General features: G+C 48.2%; 1 protein-coding gene and 1 long non-coding RNA gene across 6 annotated transcripts in view; both read left to right on the top strand.

Moving 5' to 3' along the window:
- Positions 1–10,727, top strand: part of LOC135424471 (uncharacterized) — a 69,359-nt gene extending 58,632 nt beyond the window's left edge. The window contains exons 10-11 of the long non-coding RNA XR_010435238.1: positions 6,466–6,592; positions 9,884–10,727. This is a non-coding gene — a long non-coding RNA (uncharacterized LOC135424471). The remainder of the gene's footprint in view (positions 1–6,465; positions 6,593–9,883) is intronic.
- Positions 1–24,824, top strand: part of TBCD (tubulin folding cofactor D) — a 579,906-nt gene that overhangs the window by 543,049 nt on the left and 12,033 nt on the right. For 3 of the 5 annotated variants that reach the window (XR_010435234.1, XR_010435233.1, XR_010435230.1), the window contains exon 34: positions 21,794–23,878. The gene's annotated coding sequence lies outside the window, so the exon portion shown is untranslated. Of the gene's footprint in view, positions 1–21,793; positions 23,879–24,514; positions 24,658–24,824 lie in introns of all 5 variants that reach the window. The other 2 variants (XR_010435232.1, XR_010435231.1) reach the window with 2 other exon arrangements.

Raw genomic sequence — 24,824 nt, 5'->3', positions numbered from 1 at the left:
TCCACATCACCCTTGCACACAGGAACCCCGTTTGGGCTGCCTCCATCTGGTTCTCTTGACCTGGGAGTGGTGCTGAGTGCCTGGGGAGTCCAGCCAAGAGACCCTGAGGGAAGGAGAGCTCAGCAGCTTTACTGAGAGACTGCAAAGCTCAGTTTAGGCTCCACAACATGGTTCTGCCTTTTTCTGACACCCCTCGTTGTGGGAGCCCTGGGGACAGGCTGGTGGTCACAGAGGCCATTGAAGTGCCTTGCTGGGAGGTGATTTCCCTCCAGGTGACTGAGCCCACACTGTGCCATGGGACCCAGCTTGCCAGATGGCTCCCTGGCATCCTTTCAGGGCTTTTCCATGCAGCAGGGAAGAATGTAGTTGTGAAGGCTGATAAATGGTCTGTGAAGATTTGTCTGGTACCGTTTTGGTCTTCTGGGAATGAGGACCTCACTGCAGATCAAATGTCTGGTCTTTAAACTGGCATAAATCAGCATAACTCTACCAAAGTTAGTGGAGTTGTGCTGATTTACACCAGCTGAATTTATACCATCAAAAGTCACTCATTTGCTCTGTCTCTTCTCCATTTTCCCCCCTTCCTTGGATTAGAAATGAAGTCTATAAAGCTAATATGGTCCCTGCAGCAGTGTAACTTCCACGGAGTGTTTGCTTGAAGAGGTTAAAAGCCCTATAAACTGCTTTACATTCTCTAATAATAGAATGCAGATGCAAAGGGGAAGGATTTGATGGTCAATTAATGCAGAAACTATCCAGTGCTTCACATAGATCCTGCTCCCTGGCTTTGAAATACAATGCCCAATTAAAACCTTACCCAGAACTATACTGAGATTAAAAAAGTAATAATAATCTGCAGCACTCTAGGTAGCATGCTGCAGTTTTCAGGGTGCCTCTGAGCTGTGCCTCATAAACTCTTGGATAAGATTTTCTGGGTGTTTCCAACTGCAACTGCTCCTGGAGAAAAGCCGTGAAGTAGCATTGAGCTGGCAAAGCTGGAGAGAGGGTTATTTTATGGAGGAAAAGAGGAGGGGGGGTAAGGAAAGTGTTGACAATCCCTTGTGCATTCTTCTGAAAGGAAAAGAAAATGATAGTTACTGTAAATGTTCTGCCCTTCAGCTGGGTTAGCCAGAGGCCGTGCTGGGCCGGGCAGTGCCCACAGAGTGGCTCTGGGAATGGGATGGGATGGGATGGGATGGGATGGGATGGGATGGGATGGGATAGGCTGACATGGCCTCAGCATATTCCAGGAACTTACTCTGCAGCTGGGTTGAGTATCACTTGCTCCAGCTCTTAGGGACAATGGTGTTGATGACCTGTCAGGGCGTCTCTGCAGGTGATGGTGGCTCCAAAATGATGGTGCAGTTTATCAACAGAAATTATTTGGTGGAGCAAGAGAGGTTGGGGCTGCAGTTGGGCTGAGGGGATCTGGATTTAATAGTCCAGAAGGTGGAATGAAAGCCCTTCTCTTTCAGTAGTCCACACCAGAAGCAGGAGCTGAAAGGGGAGAAGGCAGTTTGGGCAGCAAGGAGCAATGGCAGTAATTAATCAAGGTAACAGCCACCCCCTTCTTGGCTCCAGAGCTTACTCACTGGCAAAAGGCACCAGTGTGGAAATACATCACCTTCTTTTAAGTTCTCTAGTAATTTACTTGCTGTACAGAGTGACAAAACAGTGGAAAAGTAGAGTTTTGCATCCCTGAGGTACCTGGAGACGCTTCCTTCAGGACTGAGCCTAAGGACACGGGCTGCCTTAGCCAGAGAGATCTTCTGGTTCCAGAATTGGCTGGAAGTTTTTCTGGAATGACCCCACTCCTTGGGTAGCTCTTGATGGCTAATGGATTTCCTCTGCATTAATCAGACAGAAGGGGATCACATTACTGACCCTAACCACCAAAAACTTGGGTAGCTCATACAGCCAGTTGTTCATCTGCCTGAAACTCTCTTTTCAGGGAAAATGAAGGCATTTAACAGCAGAGATCCAAGGAAGGTCAGTTCCTTTCTTTTCAGGGTCTCCTTCAATGTGCACAGAGTTAAGTGGCTGCTGGGCAAAGCCAGTGCCTTGGGCAGGGATTCATGGTGGTGGCTTCCTCTGGGCCTGAGCAGGAGGCATGGCAAGTCCATCTGGGAGGCATCAGAATCCTGATGGCAGCCCAGCATGTCTTGTTGTTCTCTCCCTGCCTCTCTTTTTCTCCTTTTCACGGTTTTACAAAGAGGACTGGAATATACAATTTTTAAAAAATAGTCATAAAAGCAACTAATAGACAGAACAAATCTGTCTCAGGTGATATAGCTCCCACTGGGGATGGGGAATCTTCCACGTGTGTCTTCAAGCCCAGTTTAGATTGAAAGTCCTGATGTGGTTTTGTCTGAGCTCACACACCTTCCTCAGCCCCTGGTTTCAGTCCCAACTGCCTGAAACCTCAGCACAGATTGTCAAGGTCAAGAGGAATTGCCTGAGGTTGGGATACTAAAACTAAATGAATGGAGCATGATATGAAAGCATAATGGGGCTGATTTTTTTATTGCAGAAAGGCCTCTCGACACCGTTCTGACAGCATAAAGGGTCATTTACGTCTATTTTAGGCCATGTAAAAGCTTGATCCTCATTTACACATGTTGAAAAGAAAATATAATATGTACCAAGACTAAGCCCCTTCCTACTGCCAAAGTGATGGAAAGAGACTTTAGTGTAAATAAGGTTCAGGCCTGTTTTCAGTTCCAGCGCCACGGACGTGCCGGTGCAGAGGCAGGAATGATGCCAAATGTATTTATTTTGGCCTGGCTGGGTGTTTCCTCAGTTTTCTGTCTGCAGAAGAAAGTGAATGCACACGTTTTGGCTGTGCCTTTCCACGAGAGCCATTGGAAGTGTCACTTCCCCCCTCTCAGGCCAGGACCAAGGCCGCCGTCCCAAAGGCCACCGCACAGAGGATGCTCTTGTTGGGCAGGACCTGGGGGACCGGCGGCTGCTGAATGGGCACCTTTGTGGGGAGGGGTTGGGAATTCTCTGTTTCCAGCTGCTGGGCTGCTCCCAAGGACTCGTCAGCAGCTTCAAACCGGGCAGAAACGGAGGATGCACAAGCTGACAAACTCTGTTTGTGTCAGCTAAAGAAAAGCAGCGCTCTGCCGGCTGCCGGAAATGGGCTCCAGACCCTCTCCCGGGGTGGAGGAGACACGGGGTAACTGCTCAAAGATGTGAGTAGTTCCCTAAACAGGATGGTGGTGACAATTACAGGCTGATAGGGGCTCAGTATTTACATCTCCTTAGCCAGTCAGACTTTAAGCCCAATCAGAGACTGGGAGAGGGTTGCTCTTCCCTGAGAACATTGGAGGAGACTGTGATTTATCATGGGGCACAGGGGCAAGTGGCTGATCCTCCACAGAGTTTCAATAATATGGACCATCTGCAGGCAGACTGTGATGCAGCCTCTCCCCATCCTTTTTTCTCTCTGTGTAGGACAAGGGGCAGCCTGGATCTGAAGGGAGGTGCAATTTTAAGCAGGGCTGACGTGCCTCTGTGCCAGCGTGGGACGGATTAGAATTAGTTTCTGCTAATTTGCTCCACATGGAGCTTTCAGTTTGAATTCTGTCTCCTGAATTAACAGGCAGACCACCCTCTCAGTATCCTAACTGCTGTATTTCCCGTTGTGAGGGAAGAATTTCTCATCCATCCTGCTTTCCCTGTGGCTCAGAGAGTGTTGTACCCGCTGCTCCAAGGGAAGGAGTATCTGTGGCTGTGTCTGTTCAGGCTCCTGGAACCCCTGAGCTGATCCAAACCTGGGCAGTCATTTCAGAAAACAGCAAACCCTGCAGTTTAGGAGCAGGAAGGATGCACATATCAGTGATTATTTCCTCCTGGGTTTTTTTTTTGTGTCTGCCTGAATCACAGATTGTTTCTGTTCAGGAGGCAGCTCTTCGTAGTCTCACTGCTCTTTTTAGCAGAGAACTCAAAATAAGTCTTGTCAGAAAAGGTCCAGGGTCTCTGATTTTTTGCAAGTACTCTAGAAACCAACTGTTTTTTGCAGGATGGCACTAAAAAAAGTGCCGAAGGTCCTATGGCATTCTTTCTGTTGCTAATGAAGACCACAGCTCCTCCAGCTGGGCCAGGCCCACGGGGCTGAAAAAGAGAAATGCTACAGCACAGACTTAGTTAATTTGGCTGAGGGTGATGCATTTGCACTGCAGAAACACCAAAGCTTCAAAGTGAGATGTGGAAAGTACCTGCTCAGCCCATGAATTGGTGGGGCCCATCTGCTGCCCTGGGTTGCACAGGGTGTGATTTGTGGGGTTTCATTCAGTCCAAAATGCCCTAATTCTGATGGTCCCTTCAGGAGTCTGTTCATCCAGGCTTGCACAGGGGATATTCAACCTCTGTGTTCCACTTCTCAGGCCCATCCAATTATTCATCCCTGTGTCACCCGCTGAATTTTATCTGTAGACCATCCCAGGAAGAGCAAGCCACTGCCAAGTCTGGTTTGATTTTTCCTCTTTCTCTGGTTGTATTGACATCCTGTGTACCTTTGCATGGGTTTCAGTCTCTCTGTGGTTAGGTTACCTCCTGAAAAATGAGATTCCTGCTCTAACAACCCCTCTCATGCCCACAGCAACCTGGGTAAACCATAGCTACGTAATTTCTCAGTGAAGATCTGGACATTTCCAGTAGAAATGTCAGTCATTAAGAAGCTGTTTCCTTGGAGCCATAACTTATATTGAGATCTTGGAGTACTTCTAGGAGCCCTGTAGATATTCAGGAGCCCCATATAAACCTCAGGAAACACAGCTTTTGAACCAAAGACTTACTGCCCTTAATATGAGGCAGAATGAGGCTGAATGTGGTGGTGTGAACCCAAATTATCACCACCAAGGGCAGAATTTTGCCCTGAGCCACCCAACCACGTGTAAATCTGGAGCACCTTCACTGAAGGTGAATGAATAAACTCAAATGAATAAAGCTAAAGACACTTTTATAATATTTGCCCATTTGCCTGAGAAAGAATAACATTTCTTTCTGTTTGAATTTTCAGAGGCTCCATATTTCATCCTCGTTTTTGGAGATTTTGGTTACATTTTGATCCCAGCCTGGGTGTAAGAGCTAAATTTGTGCTCCTGGATTCTGACTACAGTGAATGGTGTTTTGTGTGTTAACTGTAGTGATGTGTTTGTAGGCAAGGACTGGGGAAAGCAGGAGGAACAGAGTTTCTCTGTTTGGGCTGTTCCAAGCCAGCGTATTCCTGGTCATGTTCTATGGGAAATCTTACCAGTGCTTCTGCAGGGGTTTTATAAAAACTGTCCACAAATTTATTACCTCTTTTCAGCCAAGACAGGCCATCTCTAATGGTTCTGACTCAAAAGGTTTCATTTTGTCATTCCCTGGCTGGCAAACTTCTCTTGGTTATTTCAAAGCAGGTGTCTTAGAATTTAATTTCTACATTTAATTTCTCAAAAGCCTTTTTCACAGCCTCCAAATGAAACTAGACAAAAATCAGTGAAACATTTCAGTTGATGCCTAAGTATCTTTAAAACTTGTTTTTATTTCGAGTGGGGTGAACTGATCTTTGTGCCTTTTTGTTCAGGAGAACCTGGAATTCTTTACCGCAGCAGCAAAGAAATCATTTATTCACCTAGTTCTGGGGTTTACCTCTTTCCCAGGGCCAGCAGAAAGTCAGTCTGGGTTTTACCTCTGTCTGCCCTTCCTGCTAGTTTTTATTACACGCCCTTGCAGTCAGCAGTGTGGACTTTCTCAGTGAGGGGGTATCCAAGGCTGGGTGTTTATTGCTCCTCCACCGTGACTGGCAGCAGGCGTTCCCCTACAATGGGTCCAGCACGGAGGTGTCTTGGCAGGTGGCTGCTTCCCCTGTGGTTTTCTCTTTTTCCTGCCTGCTGGAAATAGGATAAAAATATACCTCTCTTGTGTACTTTGTCCTACATCGTGCACAAAAGATGGGAATTCTCCTTGGGAAGAGAAGGAAAGAGAGCAAGTCGTGTGCTGAGCACCCAGCCGTGGTGCAGGGTGTGTGCTCCAGGGCTCTGTGAGTTGGATAAAGGCATGGAGAGAGCCCAATCCCCCAGACTGGTGCTGGGGAGGGCTCTCACTGGAAGTGCAGGAAGCTCACTCGTGTTTCCCCAGGATGTCCTGCTCTTCTCAGGATTCCTGAAAGGCACAGCCCTGGAGGTGTTGCTGGAGGTGTTCCCAGGACTGCTTGGCTGAGATGGTCCATTCCCAGTCTCTCACCTGGCCTTGTGACTCTGATTTTACTCTCTGAGCCTGGTGTCCCCTCGCTGAGGGTGCTGCCAGCAAAGTCCAGGCTGCTTTGGTGCCATGGAAGGGCAGCTGGGCAGTGATGGCACTGAAGTGACACCAGTCCTGTTCCTGGTACCCTCACAGGCTGTCTGCTTACACTCACTCTGCCTCCCTTCTCCATCTGTAACTGAGCAGCCTGATGCTTCTTTTGTTTGTGTTTCACAGCACAAACAACTCATGCAAGCTGGAAAGCCTTTCCCATTATTTCCCAAACACAGAAATATGCGTCTGCAATGTGGCGCTTTTCAGAACAGCTTCCACTCAGATGGTGGAGAATCCATCACAGCCCGGGGTGAGTAATTCCAATGGCTCATTACTCTTTCAATTACAAACTGGCACCTTCCTTGCAGCTTGAATTTGTCTAATTTTGGCTTCCAGCCATTGGGTGTTGAAATGGCTTTGTCTGTTAGATTAAAGAGACTTCTGTTATAAGAGATCTCCGCTTTAGTAAGTGCTCTTTATTGTTAATAAGGTACTTCTTCCTCTTCTTTTTGATAAGCTAAATTATTAAGCACCTTCAGTATCTCACTGTGAGTAGCTCCCCTCCACCTCACAGCCCTCAATCTGTAATTTCAGTTCCCTCCTGGATTCCTGCTCAGGTGCCACCTAGATTCTTACTCAGGCTTATCATTTGCCTGATAAGTCCATTGTACCATGTGAGACCTCTATGTGGACCTGGCAGATCTGTCACATCTGCAGTGGCACTAGATTGCAGGTTTCTGCATTTAGGCACCTGAATCAAGCCCTCAGATTCCAGAAAAAAGATGTAAGACCCATCTCCCTTAGCTTGAGCCACCTATAGGTTTAGTAGCAGACCAACCCCTGCTCTCCTGGGGACACATTGCTCACTCAAAGTGCTTATGTGGCTTTCTGGTAACCAAGTCAACACTCACTAAACTGCCATTGCCCAGAAGGTGATTGTGGCATAAAACACCTCTTCTGGCTATGGAACCCCTGGTAGGCCTCGGGATCTGGGCTACTGGGTGGGTTTAGGGGAGGATGGCATGCTGGTGGTGTAGACCCATGTCCTGATTTGCCAGTGAAATCAAACAGAGTTAGATTGTCGATGTTGATTATTGTGGCCTCAGGCACAGAGTGTTGTGTCATCTTCTGTTGCTTGGTCCTGGGTATCTTAGAAATTGCCCCAGTCTCTGTGCTGGGATGGAGAAGCTGGCAGGGAACTTTCAAGGAGAACCATCAGCCACGTTCTCCATCTACCTGGAGGGAACCTGAACAACACCTCTAGTTTTCTCATGGCTCTTCAGAATGCCTTGGCTGGGGGTGGCCCCTGTTTGAATGATGTTTTAGAGATGTTTGGCAGTATCCTGGCTTTTCTTAGTGCAATTTTGGTTTATATAAAGTGACTGATCGTGTGCCAGGAGTTTTATTATGGACAACAAATGTCATTTGATCAACAGCAGAGACCAAACAGCCATTGTTTAACCTCAGAACAGCATTGGATGACTCCAGGTGCACCAGATGGGACCTACCACCCTCTCTCTGCTCTCCAGGAGTAATCAGCATGTGGATGGGCTTCAGATTCCCTCCTCAGCTGTGCTGTGCAGGAGCTTGTTTCAGGCCCACTAGAGAGTTCTGCTGTCTGATAAAGGCTGCAGCATGGGAGGTCTTTGATGCAGTGTCCAGTGAGTTGGCCAAGGTGGGACTTCAGGTCAAGTCTTTGCTGTTGGAGTGCAGCAGCTGAGCAGAGCACCTGGCTGTTTCACCAGACTGTATTTTCCCCTGTGCCAAAGGTGTTTTCAATCGATCCAGCTGTAGAGAGGTAGTTAGTCCTCTGAGGCCCATGAATCAAAGGCACCAGGAGATCTCTCCCTTGTGCACTGTTGATAAACTAGTCTGTCTTCACCACTGTAGCCCAAGGTTCAGAAGCATGTTTTGGAGCTACTCTGCTTGCAGACTCTCATTTCAGGAGCAGCCAAGCTCTGTGGAGCATATTTAGTGAACGCGCAGCTAAATGAGACATGAACAGCCTGGTGGTGGCAGGGTAAAACACACGGATTCATTGCTCAGGTGAGGAGGAAGTGCTGCAGAACACTGAGGGAGCCCGAAAGAACAGGCATGGATGTGTCTAATCCATGGTGTGAAACCCGTGCTATAAATAACAGGCTGATGGAAACCAGATCTGTTCTGCGTATGCTTCCCATTCCTGCTCCAAAGCAAGGAACGTTTGCAGTGAAACGCTCATACATGGCCATGCTTTGGCCTCTGTTCCTTCCCCCAGGGCATGTGCTGGTCCTCCTGAGACCTTTAAAAGGAGGTTCTGGGCGTGACCTGGCAAAGGAATGCTCAGATCTCCTGAAAGATTTCGGATGGGCCACTACATGTGAGGGAGGGTAGGCCAGCACCACACTTATAATAGAAATTATCCCTCTCACTTGTTCCTCCCTGCCCCCATTTTACAAAATAAAACATTGGGAGCCAAAATAACTTGTCTGAGGGCAGAAGATGGCTGTAAAAATAAGTAGTGCTGATATCAACACCCAGCAGTATTAATATTTGATGTCTTGGTCTCTTCAAGCTGCCAGTCAAGTAAAGCAGAGAAGGCAGGACTTGCCATGTATAGCTGTCCTCAGTGCTAAATCCTGCTGTGAGCCATCAGAGCAAATAAGTTCATTTCTCTCTTCCCTTGTGCTCGTGCAAATCAGCACAGCACTGGAATTAAGCCTGTGTAAGGCCAGACTGAGTGGGAAGTGGAGGGACCACTGGCCTTGGGGAGCATAAGGAGAGCTGAACTTTGGCTCCAAGTTTTCAGGGAGTTAAAGAGAAGCAAGCATATTCCCTAAGGCAAAGAGCAGAGACCCATTTGGAATAAATCTGCTTGCTGGCTGCACTCCTCACTCTGGCAGTCAGCTCATTACGATTCAGGTCAAGTTTTGCACTCTGGTCAGCTTTAACTAATAAAGATCTAGCATGGTACCTTGCTAATCTCATTAGATGGAGAGCTGTGTTTTGGTAGCGGTTTCTGGGGGAGGACAAAGAGAGAAATAAGTTTAGCAATTCCAGCTCAAGCTATTTCTTTTTTTTTTAAAGTTTATAAGTGTATAAATAACATGCAAATATATATATATATATTTATATATACATTTCTGCTAACTGTTTCTACTTAATTCTCCCACTAAAAATAGTGGCACCAGAGGCCCCAATTAACCAGTCCCCAGGGATAACTGCATTCCAGGCTACAGGGACTTAGAAACTCCAGCAGTATCATTGCTTGTGGCTGGGTACTAATCCACAGAGGACTCAGGGTCCTTCTTGTATCTTTTTGGTGTAAAACATACTGATCCCACCCTCCCCCCCAAAGCCCAGGAGAAACTTCAGTGTCAAACCTGCTGATTTCAGTGCCTTGCCAGTGCCTCATTGTCAGGTTTATTTTCAGTGACGTCAGTGGATGTTTTCTCCCCCCCTTCTGAATTAGGCTTTAAAAACCCCAGGAATTAGGCCAATATTAATAAATGGCAGCTCTTCCACTTGGAGGATGAGGCATTGCCCACCCTGCTGAGCCAGGCTCCTCACAGAAGGGGAGAAAGGGAAAAAAAATTATTATCTCTCCTTTTCTTGTTCCCAGGCTGCTGTGGCTCAGTGCTGTAAACTTTGAAGTGCTGTGTGGATCCGCTGGATTTTGACAGCACTCCCTGGGAAGTGCCAGCAGCTTTGCTCTGCCCTCCCTCCTGATGGTGGGATGTGCCAGGGACCTTCACCATGGTTTCAAACCAGGTCCTGAACTGAGCACAGCGTCCTGCCCACCACATTTAGATGCAGTAACTGATGCAAAGAGAGAGGGAAACATATTGATGTTGTGGGATGCACTTGATTAATCAATTGGTCAAGGTGGCAGCAGAGAAGCTTTGTTGCCCCTTATAATGTTGTTCCTTCCCCTTCCTTGTGTCACAACAAGGACGTCGTTGTGTTTTGCTGAGTCCTTCCTTGCTTGGGGCCAGTCATTTATCAAAAGAGATTTCCATCTTGGCCTAATAATTCATCGGTTATTGCAGCCCTCACTGCTCCGAGGGCCCATTTGTTTCTTCTTATCACAGTCTAATTATTTGGTGAAGGAAAATTTCTGACTGTCTTGGGGCCAGTGGCCGAGAGCTCAGGAGAACCTGGCTCCCAGGTGGGGAAGTGCTTGTGACCGTGGGAGAGGGGCTTCCAGGGGGTCAGACCCATCTGTGGGACTGCTCCTGGGGCAGGGGGATGCTGTAGGAGTCCAGTGGGTTCGACTTGAAACACAAATATCTTTTTTTTTTTTTGGCTTAACCTTCCCTTTGTGCATTTTTCACAGGCAAATGCTCCCACATGTGTCACACCCACCCATCTCCCACCACCCACACACACACTCTCTCACACACAGGCTCTCTCACACTCTCACACATACTAATAAAAAATCCTGTAAATTGAGGGGGTTTTTCTTTTTTTTTCCTCCTTTTTTTTTTTTTTTTTTTTTTTACTCTCTTCCCTGGAAAACTGGGGAAAAAGAGAAGAATAATTTGTGTTCTGACATACTTGGCCAGTGCTGGGATTCTAGAAGGGAGGATGGGTGGATGGATGAACAGATAGTAATCACAGCAGCATAATTAATAATAATGACAGAAAGGCATCCTGCTCCTATTAATAGTATATGAACAGCTTTAATCAGCTCTATCCACCATCCAGTGAGAGACTTGAGCTAAATCAATTGCTGGTTTCTATCAGAAGGGTTGTTCTGACCAGACTGACAGAGGAATCCCCTTGGTTCCTTATTTAAAAAAAAAAGAGAAATTATTAATATATTACTACTAATTTCTGCATCTTTATCTCACCCAGGATAATTTCTTTCCTTTATTCAATGACTCCAGTGCATCTCTGAGGCAGTGGAGGATGTGTCAGAGGGTTCCTCAGTTCTCTCCACCCTGGCTGAGCATCCTCTGCTCCTCAATCTGCTGCCTTTTGAGCTCAGTGCAAAGCTGTGAGATGGCCCTGGACAGGCAAGCAGGGGCCAGAACAATTATTAAGAGCAGCAGGGCTGCCTGCAGTCACTGTGCCACTGCTGTCTTTGTACTACACTCATTGCTTTATACAGCATTTTGGAATCACCTGGAGCATGTGAGGAGCACCATAAAATCAAACTCCATCTCAGTGTGTCTGGCAGCCATTCCCTTACTCTGAAAGCAGCAATAAATTCAGCTGGGCTGGTCGTGGCCACTTGTACCACTTCAGAAATGTTCTTGAAAGAGAAGTTCTAAAATCTCGTTGCTTTATTAAGCATTTCATACGTTTGAATTGTCAATTGATGTATCACATGCAGGAGAGACAGCGACTGGAATAATAACCCTTCCCAACATTTCATTTTGAAGCCCCATTTACCTGAACCGAGCTGCTTCCAATAAATATTTCACAACATGTTTCTCCTCCACAAGTGCACTTACAACTTATGAAGCAAACACAAATGTTTTAATTCTGACAAAATGAGCATCTTTCATGCGCCAGCCTCGACTCGGCACATAGTTTTGTGGCTAAATGGCTTTCTGATTATCATGTCCCAGGATATTACTTCAACTGAAGTGATATGAAATGTCATTAAAAAGTAATGTTCCTCTGCTTTGACAATCATATTAGTAAACATTGGAGGCTCTGCAGGTTATATGTCAGGCGGGCCGACACTAATGGGTTTATTAACATATACAGTAGCACTTTGTCAAACCTCCTTGTTAATCTAAATTTGCAGGTGACAAAAAGAAAGGGAACAGGGAGCAAGAAGATGATTTTTAAACACTGTTTAGGTTTGACCACAAGTTAGAGGAGCCAGGACACCCCCAGCAAGGTCACCTGGGCTGCCTCCCCTGGCCTCCCCCAGCCCTTGCTCCCAGGGGAATGTCTTCTCTGAGCTGATGGGCAACATAGACACTCATGTTGGAGATGAATGAGTGCAGTGGGAAGGGCACTCATTTATTTCAAGATTTATTTCAAGATGGGGGTGAATAGCTGCATCCCCATCCAAGCCAGCTGGTCTCTGGCACAGGAGCAGCCAGGACTGGTGTGTGCTGGGCACTGTGGGGAAGTCAGGGATTCTGAGGGTCAAATCCAAAAGGGCAAATGGAGTCACACAGACAAATGGGTTATGACAGGAAGTCAAGTCATAGAATCATAGAATATGCTGAGTTGAAAGAGACCTATCAAGATCATCGAGTCCAACTCCTGGCCCTGCACAGGGCACCCCAACAATCTCACCATGTGCCTGAGAGTCTTGTCCAAATGCTTCTTGAACTGAGACAGGCTTGGTGCTGTGACCACTGCCCTGGGGAGCCTGTTCCAGTGCTCAAACACCATTTGGGTGAAAGACTTTTTCCTGATATACAACCTAAACCTCCCCTGCCTCATCTCCTGAGCTAGTTGAGAGGAAAGGAAGTTCGGTGCTGTAATTTGGGCAAATGGCCAGACTTCAGTCCCTATGGACAGGTAAAGCCTGGAGGGATCTGCTGGCACCTCTGGGTGCCCACACACCCTGAGTGTTGGGATCCACTGGGATCTGTCCTGTGTTTTTTTCCCTCAGAGCGGGATGATACGGGTCTGTATGTGGCAGAGTGCTCAGGTGTGTGTGTAAGGATGCTCTGAAGCAGCAATTCCCCTTCTCCCTCTGAAGAAATACCCAGACTAGGTGAGGCTGCTGGAAGGCACCGTTGACTCAGGGCGTTGCAGGGCTGTGTTCATCTGCTGGGTCTGTGCTCAGAGGAGGGAACAGCTGAGCCGTGTGTTCCCTTGCACCAGCTCCGCGCTCGCCATGGGCTGAGCAGAGTCAGTGACTTGCCGTGGGTTTTATTTTGGGAGCTGGGAAGTGTAAGTACAGTGGGGCCTATTCTTGTCCGAGTGACTAAGCCTGTGCCAGCCCGGAGCTCTTCATCCTGGCAAACAGATGGTGCGTGGAGGAGAAGCGACGCCGTTCGCTGCTCTGAAAGGCCTTTTCTTCCCGCGGCGGCGCCTGAGGGGGGCAATGGTTTGGTTGGTTGGGCTGAGCAGTGCTGGGTGTTCAGGGGCCTTTTGGGGGGTGACACTAAATAGGGCAGAGTCACAGCTGAGGCCTCTGACAGGTCCTGCCTCGATGGGTTTGGAGGGACTTGTCCTCTGCCGGTGTGAAGTTGCCTCATGTGGATGTGGAGAGCTCGGCCGTGGGGCTCAGGGATCCTCTGGAGTGACATTTCTTGGTTCAAGGAGCCTCTGTTCCTCAAAACCTTATGTGCCCCAGAGCTTGGCAAGATGTGTGTTCCTGCTTTGCAGATGCACCAGCCATGGCTGCTGTTCTCCTCACCAACTCTCCTCCTTTTGGGGACTGGAAGCCTGAGGCTGAATTGCCCAGCTGACACTGCAGCTGGGCACGAGTGCCCTTTGCAGGCAGGCACAGGGCTAACGCTGCACAACCCAGGCTGGCAAACCCACCTCTTCCTTCCCTGCCTGCAGCAGCACCTCTGGACCTGCAGCCACTTTGAGCTGCTTCAGCAGCAGGCAAAGCAGAGGCTCTGGGCAAGAACAGAGATCATCTCTTCCCCTGCTCCTCTTCCTCCAGCCTGCAACCTCCCCCTGCACTCATCTTCCCTCTGCTCCTGCTCTTATGACTCCAAAAATAGGAGTTGTACCGCCTTGACACATGTACCTGTGACAGAGGAATGGGTGTTATAAGCCCTGGGAGTGGATCCTGTCAGTCTGGTGATTTCTGCTTTGTTGGCAGATAATTACAGTGTGGAAGGGAAAAGTGTTTGCTGAAAGCAGGAACTTAATGGGCTTTACAAAGGATGCTTTTGTCCAGGCAGCTACTGGAGTTAATAAAACTCAGCTTGGGCTCCATAAAGCTCTGCAGACCTTAAAGTCTGAATTCTGCTGAGTGTTGCCAGGCTGGGAATTTGGGGCTGGCATTCATGATTACTGTCCAGTGCTCCATGGAGAGCTGTGGGGGTACACAGGGTAACGAGGACTCGGGGAGGTACGGGAACAGCTCCTGAGCATCCCAGTTCACATGGAAGTCAGAGCCAAACAGGCACAACCATTCCTGTGTGCAGCCAAGGAGTTTGGTTGTTGGATTTCACAGCAATAGGATCCGTGCTTTGAGAGAGCACCACAAACTCCCAGAGGTTTTCTGTTTTGGGAACTCATCACCCTTGAGTGCTCGGTGCATTTGTCTTCATTTGGTCCCTTCCAGCTTAAACAGTCAGCAACACTCGGTAGTGAAGAGGTGAAGAGGGAGTAAGGATTTTTAATACTGTAGTATCATTCCTTCTTTTGTGATCCTGTTCCTATAGCCCAGGTGGGATGTTACTGCAGGGAGTGGGTGCCAACCCAGTCCAGAATACCCACGGACCCAAAAATGCTCACTTGCAGCATTGGGATCTGCTCCCTGCACTCGTGCCTGATGGTTGTACTTCCTTATGAGCTTTGAATTTCTCAATGTGACATAAAGGCAGTGGGAGCTGAAAAGCTGCTGAATTGGTAACTTTTGAGGGAGGGAGTTCCTGCTCTTTTATTGTCTTTTCCTTCTTTCCTCCAGTAGCTGCAGTTGGGGAAAAAAAAGTGTAAGAAGAGGGAGGAAGGGCCTGGAGGCATCAGGTCAGAAAATAAATACTGAAAGAATGAGAAATGGAGTTATTTGGAGAGCAGAGTTATTTGCTTTGAGAGCCAACTTCTTTTTTTTTTTTTTTTTTTTTTGGTAAAAAAATGTGAAAAAATAATTTTCTCAGAATATCCTTTTTTTTCCCTTCCTTTAAAAACTTCAGGCAAACTTTTGGTGTTGCCTCTGCTCAGGAGAGAGTTTGCAATTTAATAACCTTGTTATGTTACAAATCCTGAGACTCGGCGACTCCTGCCCTAGTCCCTCTGCCAAGCACAGAGCATTTCTTGACCTTTTAAAGAAAGCCAGAGATAATGAACCATTTGGACCGTAGGATGCCCTAGTTGCTTGGAATAAAATCAGTGTGGCTGTGAATTTTGGAGAGGAACAAACGCGCAGCTCCGAGCCAGCAGCGAGGGCTGAATGTTCACTGTGATCTCCCACTGCAGAAAGAGCCATAAAGTCCTTTAAAACAGTTAATAAATCAGAGGACATGGGCAGAGTGAGATCTGGGCTGCACAAGGGCTTCAGAAAGTGTCTTGAAAGGTCCAGGGAGGGAGGATTTGTCTGGCTGCCCTTGAGTTTCAGCTTGTAACTAGTGAATTTTTCTCCTTCAAAATTCTCATCAGCTCTTGTGAAACGTGAATGCTGAAGAGGCTGATGCTGCTTGAGGGGGACTGGATGTCAGATGCTTCCCCTGTTATGGATGGCACTGGAAATTGGAGTGTGTGCTTCACATTTTACACCTCAGATGTTGGAGGTGCAATGGTAGATGTTACTTTCATCAGTATTTTCTGTGGCGAGTTTTAGTTCTTCTCTGAAAATGGAAACACAGAAAAATATTGCAGCTTCGTGGGTGTTGTCCCAGGTGTCCTGACTAAGGTAAGAAACATTTCCTGGTGAGAAACACTGACCCCTGTTAGTGAAGGGGCCCCAAAAATGTGTCTGGGAGAGGAGACTGATCACTCAAACCATCCTTCCCATGGCCCAGCAGCTCTTCAGATGAACATCTCCTGTCCCCCCCACCCTAAAGCTGCAGGGTCCAGCTCCCGTGGGCACACACTGAGCAGCAGCAGGAGCCCTGCCAGTCTCAGAGGGTTCCCACACAGAACAAGAGGAACAGGCTCTCTGGTCCTTTCTGGAGACCAGTAGATGTACATGGATGATCCTTTCTGTGTCCATGGATTTCTGCATTGTTTGTCTCACCAGGTCTCTCCCAGTGCCTGGGGGATTGCACCAGCCCTGTGATTTTCCTGCCTCCTGAGTGTGTTCACTCATGCAGGTGCTCTCTGTCCAAGTGTTTTTGCTCTTTGCATGTACTTGCTGAGTTACTCTCTCCCTTTTCCTTGCATTTTCCATGATATTCCTGTCTTAGCACAGAAGCACCAAGCTCCTCTTCCCTTGCTCTTCCTGCTGCAGCTGGGTGATGCTCCAGGTCCGTGGGGTGGACCCAATTCAGCACAAATGTTCATGAACAGGGACACAGGGACACACACATGTGCCAACCTGGCACAGGATGGGGCTGGCAGGCTGGCATGAGCTTTGCTTCCACACCCTCGTTTCCATCTCATCCAGCCCTGCAGTTCCAGCAGAAAGGATGTAGAAAGACTTTTGGCTGGAGCAGTAGAAGGGGTGGCTAATACACTCCAGCCCTCACCTCACTGGTGCCTGTAGAAATACATGATTAATTTGTTTAAAACATCACTGAGCATGTGTGTGTTATTCCTCTGCTGCAAAACCAGAGCCAGAGCCTCGGTCTGTAATTCTTTTAGGGAAAGATGTCATAGTTGGTCTTGATTAAACCTTTAGTTTAATGTTGATTAAACCATGGCTAAATTATTCATGTGTCTAGCTATTCATGCAATACAGAAGGAATTTATTGTAATGGGATGGGTTGACGTGCCCAGTGTTAAAAACTTGCTGTTGTGCTCGTTAGCAACAGGCATGGAAAAATAAACAAATAGGATGGCAGGGGAAGGCCTTTCTGCCTTCCCACCACAGTGCAATGGAGCTGGGGGTTAAACTGAAATAGCATTGGGTTTATGGTGACTTTTAGCCACAGATCTCATGTCATAGCCTGCTTTCCTGCCAAGGAAACACGGGCAGGCTTGCTCTCCTCTAATGGGGAAACCCAAAACATTGCAGAATGTGGCCACCGCCGTGGTGGTGGCGCAGGGCCAGGTGGGACGGTCCCTCGGTGCCATAATAAGTAATGATTTAGTGAAGGGAAACCTCCAAAGTCAACGCTCGTAAGGAAAACCCCAGGGCTGTTCTGGTGTCTGGCAGAGTAGATGAAACACCAGGCTGAAGGGATTTCTCCAAGAGGTCTTCCACTTTCTGTACAGTGCTGGCTTTTTTCCTTCAGAGCTGAGAAGCTTGGCATGTGTGTAACATCCCACACTGCCAGGGCACGGTTATACTGGTCACTGGAGGGTGTTCCTGCTGCTGGCATTCCCCAGGGATGAACATAAAATTTAGGAACGGATGTGCATGAATCTACCCTGATGCCTGGATGGTTCAGATCTGGGGTCAAGGGTGGCTGGGTCAGAGCCACATCCTCGTCCCTGGTGGCCCGTGGAGGAGCACGATGATGGAGGCTGCCTTTGCATTCACATCTCCCTCCTTTGCCATGCAAAAGCTGAGGGTGGGGAAGGAAGGGAGGAAGGAATATCCTACTGGGTCTGGCCTCAGCCCTACCCTGCTCAGGAAGCTGCTGCAGGGCTGGGGAGGTGGGTGTTGGGGCTCGGGGAGGGCAGAGGGGAGCTGGCACAGTGGAGGAGCAGCAGGAGAGGGACCACTTTACATCTCTTCTGGTAACCAGCAGCTGAGGGGAAAGCTGGTCACAATGGAGGGGATCACACTTCAGAGAGAAATAAAACCATTTTGGAGCATGAGGGGTTAAGAGAAAGGGTGATGTGGTGTGTAGGAGGAAAGAGTGACTCTCTGAGATGGTCTTTCCAGCCTCCACTGCTCTGGTACCCTCTAGAAAAAGCTTTGGACTTCTGACAAAGCACCAAACCCTGAAATTTTGTAATGTTGCCCAGAGCCCTGTGTACCCCTCTCCTTGCTCAGATGGGCTCCCACCAGCGTTACATCCCTGGGCTGCACGAGGGTGGTGCTGCTGGTGGGGGAAAAATGCCGAGCCCTGAGGGGTTGGGGCATGTTGGAGGCTCTTCAGGGCGTGGAGGTGGGTTGGACACTGTTCTCTTGTCTTTACTATCCACAGACCAACAGGTCCTGCTGGCTGAAGATCTACATCCTGAGAGACAGATGGGCCATGGTTTGGTTTCACCCAGCCTGGGTGAGTTTTTTGGGCAGCAAAAGGTCTTTCCTGAAGTCTGTGCTGCTCAAAGAGTTTGGAGGGGCTGGTGGGGCCTGAGGGTGTGAAGGTCATTTCCCCACACCCAGTGCTCATCTGCAAGCTCAACATGCTCCTCAAGGTCATTTTTTAGGCCAGCCTTTCTCAGGGGACAGAATCAGGACTCAAGCCATGGCTTGCTCCAGCTGAGGGTCCCTATGGCTCCCTCAAACTCAGGAAAGTCTCATCCCCAGGGGCTGGAGGTGCTGAGAGGAGGATTAAATTGGTTGGGGAGCCTCTTACACCTCCCCACTAAACAGCTCCAAAGCCTCAGGTTTAACTAATCTCCTCCCAGTCCTGCTCTCCCACACCCTGATCCCAGAGAAGAGGCTGAACACCAGTCAGGAGCTCTCCCATCACCTTATTTCAACTAAGGGCTGAGTTTCCTTGCTTGAACCCAGCAGGACACAACTCCCAACCCCCAGTGCAGACAGCAAGAGCTGTGATGCCCCAGGGGCTGATATTGGGGTTTATAAAGCCCTGTGTCTTCCTTTGGGTGTTGCTGGTGTGTGGGGGGAGGTAACACAGCTCCTGCACAATAGGAACTGTGCCTGGGGAGGCATTTGGTCCTTGTTAGCAGATGCTCAGTAGCTGTTTTGTCATTTTTCTTGTTTGTCATAAAAAATAAATACAGTTTAATGGATGATCTTACAGAGGCAGGTTTTGGCAACAAAATAGACCGTGTCCCACTATAAACTTGATGTGTATAATTTAAAGCAAGATGGAATATAAAACCATTTCCAGCTCAGAGGAGGGAGAGGGAGACACAGATTTAGGTCTTGATTGTGCTGAAATGAAAAACAGCACATTCTTGGATAGTGTATTAAATCAGGCATTTTATTTTATAGAGTCCAAACTATAAACAGCCTTTTTAAGAACAATTAATCACATCATTTATTTTCTTTTGTTTACAAAATTTGGGAAGCTGATTTCTTTCATGTCTTTGTGTATTTCTAGAGATATTGTGTGCAAAAGAGCAGCTCTAAACACCAAAGATGATTATTTGGAGACCGGGGAGGACTTTAAGGGGACATTTCTGACAAAATCCCATCCATTAGCAGAGATTTAAGGAGTGCTCTGAGGAGCCTTTGGGAATGATGCCTCTGATGGGGAAAGCTGGGCTCTGGAGCCAAGGGCAGGGATGTGGTGTGGTGATGGGGAGGTGAGTGGAAGAGGCAGCTGGTGATGTGATGACCATCCCTGCTGTCACAGACTGGTGTTAAGGAGGTTGGTGGGGATTGGGGGGCTTATGGGGGTGTCTGTTTGCAGAGGATGCTCCTTGTCTGACCTGTGGTGTGTTCACCTTCCAGCCAGACTGGAAAAACCTGCCCACTGATGTTACTTAAACTGGGCAGTTCATTCTTACTGGGATCAGCAACGGGACAGGTCTGTGCCCTCAGCACCCTCTCCATCACCCCACAGAGCTGTGGGCAGAGCACCCAATGCCCTGTTGCTGTAAATCACCACAGCTCTGCTCCAGCTGGAAGAGGGATGAGGATTTCTGCCAAGGAAAGAGAGAGATCCAAAGTGCATTTCCTCCATGCTCCTGTTGTGTAAAGGACTCAGCCCCTCTGGTTTTGGAGCCTGGCTCGCCTCACTCTGCTCTGGTGGTTCAGTTCTGGTTTCAGCAGAGCCAGTGTAAATCCAAAACAGCTCTAGGGAAGTCAGTCAAGTTCCCAGAGACAGGAGGCTAGGGGAGATAGGAAACTATTCACAGCTTGTCTGTAGCTGCTGACATGACACATAAAAAGCTGGCTGAAGGCAGCTCGATGTGCTACAGGCGCTAATCTCTGCTGTTAGTGGGTTTCCTGACACTTCCCATTATCAGAGCTTCTCTACAGTTGTTTACAGGACTGCAGAACTTCAATCTTTTCAGCTGAAATGCATCACCCTTGTGCCATCCATGACACAGGTAGTGCCACTGGGTGAAACTCTGCTTTTTCTTGATTTTGTTATGACCTAAGGAGCTGCCCAAACCCTGCTGTGCTAAAAATAGCAAATGATAAAGCTGCGAAGTCTTGCACCCTGGAGGAGTCCAAGCCAATGTTCCTCCTGCCTGAGCAACCCTTGTGCCAGCCTGGAGAGGAGGAGGTTCCAGGAAGACCTTAGAACCCCTTCCAGTGCTTAAAGGGGCTCTGGGAGAGCTGGAGAGGGACTTTGGGTAAGAGCATGGAGGGACAGCACAAGAGGGAATGAATTTGAGCTGACTTTGAGGGTGGGGAGGCCCTGGCACAGGTTGCCCAGAGAAGCTGGGGCTGCCCCATCCCTGGAAGTGTCCAAGGCCAGGTTGGACAGGGCTTGGAGCAACCTGGGCTGGTGGAAGATGTCCCTGCCCATGGCAGGGGGTGGAACTGGATGAGCTTTAAGATCCCTTCCAACCCCAAACCAATGTGTAATTCTATAATTAAATAACCCACCAGATCCCATATGAAACCCATCCTCCTTCTGTAGCAAGGGTCCATACATTAATGGGCATGTACCAGAAGGTAAACTAACCTTTTTTCTGGGCTAAAAAATGATGTTTTACTGGAAAACCAAACCAGTTTTCTTTGGCTGTGCTGCCTCCCGTCCTCATGGCAGCTGTACTGCTGCTTTTCCCTGATTGGGGTACTTATTGCTGGAGGTGTTGTGGCAATATGTTGGAGCTGAAACATAATGGCTTCGTGCCAAAATAATTCACTTCAGGCTGTTTGACTCTTTTTTTCCGATGAAAAATCAAAATTTCCTCTGCAAGATGAGACATGATTTCAGTGGGGTGGGGGAGGATTGAGTGGTGGTGGTGCGGGAAGAGGAAATAACTGTCTTTAAAAAAAAAAAACAACCAACAAAACCAAACTAAAAATTACTTTTCTTTTGCAAAATAAATTCTATGACACATTTTTTTTCTACCAGCCCTAATTTTGAACAGTGTTTGGTGCCAGCCCGATGAGTGTTGGAGCAGCTCACATTCCTGTAGGAAAAGGGTATAAATTCTAGCACCAAATTTGAGGCTGGCAATGGACCTTACTCTCTGGGACCCTGTGGACCCTGTGAGGAGACTCCTCAGTGGGATTAGTGCACAAAGCCCTGGTCTTCTCTCAGCTGGTTTGGACACACAAATCCTGCAATGAGCCATTCAAGCACAGAAATACATTTTGGCCATCAGAGGGCTGATACAACAGTTGTGTGAATAGAGAGCTGCCTTAGTGTTGGGATTAGATAACAGACTAATTGGGAGAGAAATTGTTCCTCAAGGGACTGGTTTGGGGTTCCACCCAATGCTCAGGTGGCTCAGGACTGGCCACCTCCTGCCACTAGAGCTTCATGTGGAGCTGCAGGACAGAGACTTAGGGGGAAAGGTGACCTTGGATTTTGGATGCAAGGCTTGAATTCAGTTCCTGGCTCTACACAGCAGCCTCCCTTGCCCACGTGTTGGCCTCCTTGTGCCACCAGCAAGGCCTGGAGCCACTGTGGTGTTCGTGGTGGGACCTCCCTGGGCCCCAGTGGGTTCCATGAATAAACCAAAGGAGAGCTGCAGGCTCTGGGTGCCCTTGATCTGGGTGGGTCAGGGTGTCTGTGCCTGCTCTGAGCTTCCCTGAGCTCCAGCCATTTGTCATCCCCAAACCCAAGAGGAAAAAATCACAATTTTCAGGGCATAAAGAGTAGAAAAGGTTTCACCACTGGCTGGTTTGCTTGTAGCAAACGGATCAATAGCAATTGTTATTTAACTAAATAAAACCAAGCCAGACTCCAGCTTGCTGGATCTCCAGGGGTGTATTTTGTGGCTGAAAAGGTGCCTTTCCTCCTCGGAAATGGCACTAAATGTTTTCTATCTTGTGTGGGTATTAGGGGAGAGAAACAGGAAATTTTCTTCTTTCTGGTTTGACCTGGCTTGTGATGAATGACACCCTGAGTGCTGGTTATCAGCCCCTGAGCCCCTGCCCCTCTTCTCAAGGCTGGTGCAGTGTCACTGTAGTCGCTCGTCCATGAGCAGATTTGATTCTGAGGAGTGATGTTTCATAGAGGATTTGCTTTAGAGAAAGAACAGCTGATGGTTCATCACATTCCCTGTTGAAATTTGTGGAGAGGAGGGAGGTATTGAGCAGGTCTTTCTGTAGAAATCATCTTGTGAAACTGAAATTTTCCAGTTTGGTATTTTTTGGTAGAGTTTTTTGATTTCTCTGAGATTTTCTAATGGAGCTTTGGTCCACGGACTGGCTTTTTTTCCCCCACTGTAGGACTACTTTTCTTGATCAAAAAACCTGATTTTTCTTTGGGCTGCTCCTTCTCAAAGTGCTGCCCAGACAGAGCAGGGCCTTCTCCTCAAGCTGTGCAACGGCTTCCTGATGGAAAATGATGTCCTCCAGTAGTGAGAAGGGCCTGCACATTCATCATACAACTGCTCCCATGGAGCATGAGAGGAGGCTGTTTTACCACCAGGTGAGATCTCTCTGTCATTGACTAACATGGTTCTTTTGGTGGGTCTGGAGACCTTCCCATTGTGATGGAGCTTCCAACCTCCACCTCCCTGGACAGCAGGACAGCTATGGCTCAGCTGTGGCCCTGGGCACTGCCTCTGTGTCCTGCCCATCCCAGCTGTGCTGTGCTGGAGGAGGTGAGCAGGGAGCTGAGCACTCCCCAGTGATGGACACTTCGTGTTCCTTCTCCCTCTTGTCTCCTGTGGAGCAGCACGGGAGCAAAGAGCTGGAGGGGACAGAGTGGTTGTGCTGAGCTAATGACAATCTCTGGCACATGAGCTCTGAGGATTCCCCCTGCTTTGTGCTCTGCCCCCAGAATGAGTAAATAAAAGCCTCCTCACTTATTTATGATGCAAATAGCAACTGTGTGTTCAGCTCTAGGATTTGTTGATTATTTATTTAGAGCCTCTTGTCTCAGGGGCACTGGCTGTTTGCGTGCAGGAGGCATCTGTCTGGCCTTATTACCCACAAATAGACATCTTGCTTCTCAGGCTCTGGCTGCTGATGTTTTGGTAAGTCTGCTGTGAAAACATAAATCCTTCCAGGGAGACACAGATCCCCTGGTCCTTCCTCTTCAGAGTGAGTAGGAGCAGCTTTTTTGAAATTCCCACTCTGTCCCACTCCCATGGAGCAGGTGAACACTGAGCTCCTCTGGGCATGAAGGTTTCTGCTGGGGTAGCACCCAAGAGGAAAGGCTAAAATCCAGTTGCTGTAGGTCCTCAGCCTCAAAAAGCTAAAGGGAGGGCGGGTGGGAGGTGGATATGGGCAGGCATGAAAACAAGGAGACAGTATTTGGCCTAAAATACTAGTGAGGGCTGCTTGGGATGCCCTTCTTCTCCCCCCATAATGGGAGGCTGTGTGCCAGAGGTGCTGGATTTGTCTTGTTCTATAATCAAACACAAAGAGGAGCTCTGTGAGGTTCCAGGAGAGCTGGGAGTGAATCACTGCTGCCTTGTGAATGTTATCCCAAGGTGCCTTTAAATCCTCCTGGTTCTCCTCAGGTTGGTGGCTGATTAAGTTCTGGCATTTGGCTTTAGGAAGATAATGACACTCATTTGATCCACCTCAGGTCACCCCCTTGGCTTTGAGAGCTGATGGAGCACAAGCATTCCTGCAGACAGCTGGAATCCCTGCATCCCACTGGTGATCCATGGCATGGGGCAGCTCCAGAGCTTGGTGAGTACCATCCTGGCCAGCATTCTGAATGAGTGCAAAGGCAGGGAGGGGAGAGCTTGTCCCAGCAGATGGATGAGCCCAGAAAGGTTAGATTGTGATGAAGGAAGTCTGTCCATCCCCCTGGTCACAGCTGTGGCACCATCACAGGACTCCGTGAGGAAAGGCACTGACAGCTCACCCTGACCCTTTGCCACCATCTCATTATCCACTGAGCTATCCTTGCTGGAATGTCTCTCTTTAGGTATCCCATGCAGGAATCCCTTCTTTGTAAAATGATGCCACAGTCAGGGTTTTAGAGGCAAGGGTTGATTTTTTGAGATTTCTTTTCAAAAAGCATTATTTACCCTTTTATTTGACTGCCTGTCTTGCAGTCTTGGGGCCCATAGGTAGGAATTACTTTTCCTGGTACCTCCGTGGTGTGGTTTTTGCAGGGTAAAATCATTTACATCCATTAAGTCTCAGAACTGTGAGGCAGAAATAGAAGAATTAATCCCTACTCCATAGCACAGCTGGCCAGCCTGCCACAGAGGACAATTAAATGCAGACCTAAATGATCAAACTTAGCACCTAAATGAGTGACCAAAGGCTCAGGTCCAAGCTCAGATTGTTGTAGGTCTTGGATCTCTTCTCTTACAGACTGAGAAAAGGTTGCTGTTAAGCAAGATAGATTTTGCTTGGCTCCTTCACTCATGGCAGGATTTCCAGGGTTTTCCAGGACTTCAGCTATTCTCATGGGTTTTCTCTGAATCCTCCTTCAGCTTCTCAGCCCACATCTCAAGGTGTGCAGCTGCTCAGGACTTTACAGACAGGATCCTACCTGAATTCTGCATCCCTTGTGCAGACAGCCACCCCTGTGATTAGTGGTGAAAGCCACTGCTGCTGGTCACAGAAGTATTTTAGAACTGGAAAAATTGAGAAAAGAGGGATGCCCAGGAGCCCCTGGGCT

The sequence above is a fragment of the Pseudopipra pipra genome, chromosome 19 (assembly GCF_036250125.1).
Source record: "Pseudopipra pipra isolate bDixPip1 chromosome 19, bDixPip1.hap1, whole genome shotgun sequence".
NCBI classification, from domain to species: domain Eukaryota; kingdom Metazoa; phylum Chordata; class Aves; order Passeriformes; family Pipridae; genus Pseudopipra; species Pseudopipra pipra.
This window is presented reverse-complemented; position numbering and strand designations above follow the sequence as displayed.